General features: G+C 54.0%; 1 pseudogene; it reads left to right on the top strand.

The window, feature by feature from the left end:
- Positions 1-4,976: 4,976 nt before the first annotated feature.
- Positions 4,977-6,890, top strand: LOC139707423 (uracil-DNA glycosylase pseudogene; annotated as a pseudogene).
- The last annotated feature ends 830 nt before the right edge of the window (positions 6,891-7,720 follow it).

Genomic DNA, 7,720 nt, shown 5'->3' with positions numbered 1-7,720 from the left:
TGTGAGCAGATGTTCTAAGCAGACGGAGCTCTGCGCATGGACTGCAGCCCGGAATCTCTTCAAAACATTAACCAGAGCCTGGGCCTTCCATCTGCAGTGAGCGCTGCTGCAGGAGTCCCCTGCCTGCCCAGGGCTGGTCCCCTCTCGGGAGCTTCTTCTCTAGAGGACACTTGTCTCAGTTCTCAGGTTTTCGGAGACTGAATCGTCCCCACACCCTGCGTGAGTGTGTTTGGTCCCCACCACCTGAAGGGCCCGTGGGAAGCCTTGACCTCAGGGTTTCGTTCCCTGGACAGGCCACAGACCCTGCAGCCTGGCCTGGACCCTGAGTCCTTGAGGGGAGGGGGAAGCGGTTCGTCCTGGCTCTTCTGTCTTCATCGTGCTGACCTGGCCTGTGACATGGGCTTCCGTCCCATCCTGCCCCTGCTGGCCTTCACCCCGGGCCACTTGGCTGTAGCTTGGTGCCCTGCGGCCTGGGCTCTCCTTCCTCTTGCTCACCCTCCTCCTACCTGGGTCTGCCCTGGGTGGACACTACTGCTTCCATCAGGCCTTGCTGCCAAGCCCCATCCCCTCAGCTCCTGGTGGTGAGGCCTGTCGTCCCCCCCCCAGCTCCCATCAGCCCTGTGGATGCTGAATCCACAGTGGGCTGGGCTCTGGGGGAGTCAGGTGTCCCTTCCCTGGCTCCATTTGTTTCTGTCCCCTGTGCTGAGATCTCAACCTTGTGTGACCCCCTGGAGTTGTGTGAGGAAGGACCTGTGACATCCTGTGAAGATGGGCTTAGTGACTTCCTCGTTGTCCTCCCCATCCAATGGTCATGCAAGGTTTTTAAGCAAAGAGGAGCTCATATTTGCTTTTTTTCTCTTTGTCAATTCTAAGCTCATTGTCCTGGCCAGCCTTGCACCTCCTCAGACACTCGGGGTCAGGGGAGGGCGCAGCAGTCTGCTCTGCTAGTCTCCATCAGGGGCAGGGACCTGGCCTCAGCCCCCCGCCACAGCCCTTCCCTTCCCTGCAGCCCCCTCACCTCCTGGTGGTCTGTGGTTTGGCCTGTCCTCTGCAGGCCCCCTGCCTTCTCCCCAGGCCTCCCTCCTGCTTTATTTAGGTTTCCATGGCTGCCTCCTCCTCATGAAGGCACATGCTTCCCTCAGAGCAGCCCTCACACCCTGCTCTGACGGGATTTCTGCTTCTTTCCCACCACCCCTGGGCCACTCGAGGACAGCGAGTTTGCTTCTGTCTTTGTGCTCCAGAGTGCTGGCACGCAGTAGGCACTCATTACAGGTGTGTTCCATGGAGGTGACCTGAGGGAGGATGGCCTCCTGTCAGGAAACCCCACCTGCAGTTTGGCCCTCAGCCACGAGGTGGCGCTGCAGGCAGCTCTGAGTGACACTTGGGCAGAGGCTGCAGGTGATTCTGGAGGAGTGTGGAGTCTCTTGGTTTCCCTCCCAGAGCATCCACAGGGCAGGCAGATGTGAGGGCCAGAGAATGACACCTGGAACATGGAGCCCAGGTGAGATGCCCCGGGATATCCCCAGAGGAATCCAATATGTATAGATAATTAACAAAATAGAAAATACCACCAGCTAACACACAGTTGGAGAATCTTGCATGTCCCTGAGGGGGTGGCAGATCAATAGCTGGGGGCGGAAGTTCCACTGTGAGAATGTGTGACTCAGTGATTGGGGGCCTGGTCCCAGGGCGATATGTGCCCAGGAGAGAACTCAGGGGGTCCTGCAGTGGGAGGGTCAAGGCTTGGCTCCTTAAATTCGAGTCTCTGCTGGGGCTGAGAGAATTGCTTGGGTGGGATGGGGTCGGTTCCCACTGGGGATCCTTGAGAAACCAGTGTGTCTGACCTTAGCTCTTATCATCCAGGGAAGAGATTTCTGAACTGAAACTGCCTCAAGGAGAGGAGAGTCAGGGCGCTCTCTCCCCAGCCCCCTGGAGACAGACCCTGAGAAGTGGAGGTGGGTGCCTAGGGGAGGGGACGGGGAGTCAGGTGCTTTCCTGGGGCTGGAGGCTGGTTCAGGTGGGGAGCACTCAGCCCTGGAGAGGATTTCCAGCCCCTGGAAGTGGATCCTGCTTTGAAGGACTGAGAAGGGTCTCAGCAAACCCTGGGTTGGCACCCACCTTTCCCCCTTCACGTCCTTCCCCTTCTGAGCTGGCCTACTCTTCTGTAGGTGGGGTGCTCACCCCTGCCTCTCAGCTCAGATTGGAGACGGCCTGAGCTATGGACCGCAGAGCTTTGGAACCTGGAGGTCACTTCTAGGTCCTCATCTCCAGCCTTCACAGCTGGGCACCTGCCTGGCTCTGGGGGTGGAGCCTGGTGTCCCCTCCCTCCTGTGTGACCTTGGGCAAATCAACCAGTCTCTGTGTGTCCAATGGGGACCTTACTGGCACAGGCCTCATCAAAGTGTTATAAAAACTAAATGACCCAGGTGTGTGGCACGTGCCTGTAGTCTCACCACTCAGGAGGCTGAGATGGGAGGATTTCCTGAGCCCCGGAGTTTGAGACCAGCTGGCAACAAAGTGAGACACTGTCTTAAAAGAGAGAGAGAGGACTGGGCTGTGGCTCCGTGGCAGAGCACTTACCTTGTACATGAGAGGCACTGAGCTTGAGTTTCAGCACCACATAAAAAGAAATAAACAAACTAAAGATATGTTCATGTGTAACTAAAAACTATCGGGAGGGGGAGGTGTGTGTGCGGGAGAAAAGCCTGGTGTGATGGCCCACACCTGTCATCCCAGCAGCTTGGGAGGCTGAGGCAGGAGGATGGCAAGTTCAAGGTCAGCCTGGGCAACTTAGTGAGACCCTGTCTCGAAATAAATAGGGCTGGGGATGTAGCTCCTGGTAGAGCACCCCTGGGCTCAACCCCTAGAATACTAGGAAAAAAAAATAGAAAAATAGAAAAAAAAAGGACGATATAAAGAAAAAGAAAAAGAACCTGGATCCAGAGGTCTGTGAGTGAGAGGCTGGCCTCCCTGGTCTTTGGCTTGCCCTGGCTGGGCACAGGCAGTGCTGGAAGGAGCTGGCCTGCAGGACGGACTGTCACACAGTCCCCAGATATGTGCAGCCTGGGTGAGGTTTAAAGAGAACCAGGGGAGGTATCTGCAGAGTGAAAACAACTTCCTTCAGGTCTCCATCCCCCCGTCTCCCCCCCAACCCCAGCCAGCATCCCCTACCTACTGTTCCCTATAAGTGGCAGTCTTGAAATACTAGGTGAAGATTCAGGTTGTCTCAAAATCCTGCCTGGATCCAGGGAAGCCCCAGGAGGCCACTGATAACTCAGTTATGAAGGAAGCAGCGCCTCCACAGGCCACAAATCCTTTTATCCCCAGGAAAAGTGGCAGATCCCTTTGAAGTGGCCCCTGAGGATGGCCTTCATAGGCCGTTTTCATTTCCGAGGTTTTGCTCTTGTTCTTTGGGGATGTTGGAATATCAGAGGGTGAGTAGGTGGGGATGCCGATCAGCATCATCTCTATGACCTTGGGAAATGACCTTTGAAGTGAGCCTCTGAGAAGGCATAATCCTATGCCCCACAAAGGGACCTGGGGTACATCCAGCCTCATGGGAAACACCAGCCAACTGGTGTGGAGTCAGCATTAGGGGACTCCAAGGTTTTCTAGTTGAAGGCCTCTGATGATGTCCAGATTTCACTTTTACTCATCCATTTCTCCAAGATGGCGACCCTATTTCCCAGTCATTAGAGTCAAGGCTCCTGTCTTGGGCACAGGCCACCAGACAGTGGCCTGGAGGAGTTAGCCTGAAAATTGATTAGCATCACTGAAACAGCCCTGGCAACAACTCAAATTCCCTGAAGAATGTCTCCAGAAACTAAGAAGGCAGAGCCACAGCTGGAGTTGGGCTCTTCCTCGGGTCCCAGGGTGGGAGTTAGCTCAGTGCCACAGGAACTTAGCTATGGCTTGGGGTGTTCCTCAGGGAGCACATGGAACAGGCCTAGTCTGTTTTTTGAGATTAAAAAAAAAAGTGCCACAACAGGACTCTTCCCACCTCTGCTGTCCTCCATAGTGACTTTGGTGGGCTGGATCCCAGAAGGACTCACCAGAGTTTCTTCTGATTCTGGGGTCAGTGGGGACCCCCGGCCTCCTCCATACCTATTGTCCTCCTAGTGACCCTGTTCTGTCTTGGGACAACCCCAGTTCTTTCTAGAGAGTCCTGGTTTCTTTCTGATAGAGCTTCCTCCCTACAGGCCATGCTTTGGGCTGCACAGTCACTGGTCAGGGACTGACTCTGGTGTTGAACCTACAGGGAGACCTACATCTGGGGAGTCCTGAGGCTGGTCTCTACGACACCGGGGTCAGAGGCTGCCATCGCCTGTGCAGTAAGTGCTGTGCTTACCAGGCTGAGATGCTGCAAGGGACCCTCTTCTTCTCCTGCAGTGACATATCCCTCTCCTTGTCAGTCAGCTGACTCCCTGCCTCATTCTGCAGCTTCCCTGATCAACCCGGCATTGCCTTCCTCATGCAGAATGTGGCATCTCACCACCATCATGGTTTCCCCCTCTCATTTCTCCATAGAACTAAGCACCGGGATCTGGATCTGCCATATCCCGGTGACACACTCATTACAGGTGTGTTCCATGGAGGTGACCTGAGGGTGGAGGGCCTCCTGTCAGGAAACCCCACCTGCAGTTTGGCCCTCAGCCACGAGGTGGCACTGTAGACTGCTTTGAGCGACTCTTGGACAGAGGCTGCAGGTGATTCTGGAGGAGTGTGGAGTCTCTTGGTTTCCCTCCCAGAGCATCCACAGGGCAGGTAGATGTGAGAGCCAGAGAAACCCGAGGTAAGAGAATGACATCTGGAAAGTGGAGCCAGGTGAGATGCCCCAGGATATCTCCAGAGGAATCCAATATTTATAGATAATTCACAAAATAGAAAATACCACCAGCTAACACACATTGGGGAACCTTCCATGTCCTGGAGGGGGTGGCAGATCAATAGCTGGGGGTGGAAGTTCCACTGTGAGAATGTGTGACTCAGTGATTGGGGGCCTGGTCCCAGGGCGATATGTGTCCAGGTGAGAACTCAGAGGGTCCTGCAGTGGGAGGGTCAAGGCTTGGCTCCTTAAATTCCAGTCTCTGCTGGGGCTGAGAGAATTGCTTGGGTGGGATGGGGTCGGTTCCCACTGGGGATCCTTGAGAACCCTTATCATCCAGGGAAGAGATTTCTGAACTGAAACTGCCTCAAGGAGAGGAGAGTCAGGGCGCTCCCTCCCCAGCCCCCTGGAGACAGACCCTGAGAGTGGAGGTGGGTGCCTAGGGGAGGGGACGGGGAGTCAGGTGCTTTCCTGGGGCTGGAGGCTGGTTCAGGTGGGGAGCACTCAGCCCTGGAGAGGATTTCCAGCCCCTGGAAGTGGATCCTGCTTTGAAGGACTGAGAAGGGTCTCAGCAAACCCTGGGTTGGCACCCACCTTTCCCCCTTCACGTCCTTCCCCTTCTGAGCTGGCCTACTCTTCTGTAGGTGGGGTGCTCACTCCTGCCTCTCAGCTCAGAGTGGAGACGGCCTGAGATGATCTACCATAGAGCTTTGGAACATGGAGGTCACCTGTAGGTCCTTATCTCCAACCCCACAGCTGGGCACCTGCCTGGCTCTGGGGGTGGAGCCTGGTGTCCCCTCCCTCCTGTGTGACCTTGGGCACAGGCCTCATCAAAGTGTTATAAAAACTAAATGACCCAGGTGTGTGGCACGTGCCTGTAGTCTCACCACTCAGGAGGCTGAGATGGGAGGATTTCCTGAGCCCAGCAGTTTGAGACCAGTAACATAGTGAGATGCTGTCTTTAAACAGACAGAGGCCAGGTGTGGTGGTGAATGGTGAACGCCTGTAATCCCAGCGGCTTGAGAGGCCGAGGCAGGAGGATTGCAAGTTGAAAGCCAGCTTCAAGCAATTTAGTGAGGCCCTAAGCAACTTAGTGAGATCCTGTCTCTAAATAAACTATTTTTAAAAGGCTGAGGATCCGGTGTGGTGGCACTGGCCTGTAACCCCAGCAGCTCTGGAGGCTGAGGCAGGAGGATCACGAGGTCAAATCAGCCTCAGAAAAGAACTCAGTGAGACCCTGTCTCTAAATAGAATGCAAAATAGGTCTGGGGATGTGGCTCTGTGGTTGAGTGCCCCTGAGTTCAACCCCTGGTACCAAAAAAGAAAAAAACCAAAAAACCAAAAAACAAGACAAACATACAAACAAGACACAACCCAGAAGGGATGGGGTGCTGGAGAAGGAGAAGTGAAATAAACCATGCCTCATGCCGGGGGCTGTGGAGGGTTTCAGTTCAGAAATCTCTTCCCCTCAGTGGACAGTTTGGGAAACCGTGATTTATAGAGCTAATGGGATCTGTTGCAGAAGAATGAAGACATTATACTGTTTATCCACCTCCACACCCAGCCTTCACATGGACCCAAACATGTGACACGAGAGATGTGAAGGTTGTCATCCTGGGTCAAGGTCCTTGTGATGGACCCAGTCAGGCTCATGGGCTCTGCTTTAGCGTCTAGAGACCTGTTCCATCTCCACGCAGTTTGGAAAATATTTATAAAGCGCTGTCCACAGACTTAGAAGGTTTTGTTCATCCGGGTCACGGAGGTTTATCAGGATGTCCTCCTGCTCAATGCTGAGCTCACTGTCTGGGCCCATCAAGCCCCTGAGTCACGTAAGGAGGGGGCTGGAGCAGTTCCCTGATGCAGTGTGGCCTTGGCTGAATCAGAATTTGAAGGCCTGTCTTCCTGCTCTGGGGATCTTCTGCTCAGAAGTGCCATCGACAGGAAGCGGCCTCCTGTACAGCCGACTGCCCATCCATCCCTGCTGTCTGTGTAGAGCGGATTCTTTGGGTGTAGACGTTTTTCTAAAGCTAATGAGCTGCTCAGAAATCTGGTAAGAAGCCCATGACTGGAAGGAGCTGTGACCTTGCACCAAGGGGGAGGGGTGTCCCTTCTTCTACAGCCGTGGTTTTGAGAAGCTGCTGTTGAAGTATTTGTCAGGTATGAAGTCACTGAAAATTTCCTTCTTTTTTTTTTTGGGGGGGGCAGGTACTGGGGATCGTACTCAGGGGCACTTGACCATGGAGCCACAATCCCAACTCTATTCTGTGTTTTATTTGGAGACAGGGTCTCACTGAGTTGCTTAGTGCCTTGCTTTTGCTGAGGCTGGCTTTGAACTCTGGATCCTCCTGCCTCAGTCTCCTGAGCTGCTAGGATTACAGGTGAGTGCCACCACACCTGGTGAAAATGTCCTTATTCTTAAGTGCACGTATAAGGTGAGAGGGCTTCCATAAAGCAGCAGAGAACCAGGCAGCCCAGCCAGGGACATCAGAGATAGACTCCAACCATTTCTTCCTTTGAACCCTCCAGGCACAGTGAGATGAAGACCCAAGGTGGCAAAGGTGGCTGAGCCTAAAAGAAGCACACTTCTCATAAGACAGATGAGGTCCAATACCGGGTTCTTCTGTTATGCCAGATTCGTGGGACCCCAATAGACCTCCAGGAGCTGAATCCGATGCAATCACACAAGGGTCTTTATTGCAAGCTCGACTTTATTGCAAGCCTGGACTCACAACTCTTTCCGACGCAGCGGTCCCAGGGAGTGAGTCCCGGTCCTTTGTTCAGTGAGATTTTATAGGTTTTGGGGGGGTACTCTATGCGTCACAACATCACACAGCAAATCATTCCATACCACAGGAAAATCAAACAACTCTTAACATTGATTAGCACATTCACTGG

Source organism: Marmota flaviventris, chromosome 10 (genome assembly GCF_047511675.1).
Source record: "Marmota flaviventris isolate mMarFla1 chromosome 10, mMarFla1.hap1, whole genome shotgun sequence".
NCBI classification, from domain to species: Eukaryota; Metazoa; Chordata; class Mammalia; order Rodentia; family Sciuridae; genus Marmota; species Marmota flaviventris.
Note: the sequence above shows the minus strand (reverse complement) of the source record. Positions and strands in the feature narration are given on the sequence as shown.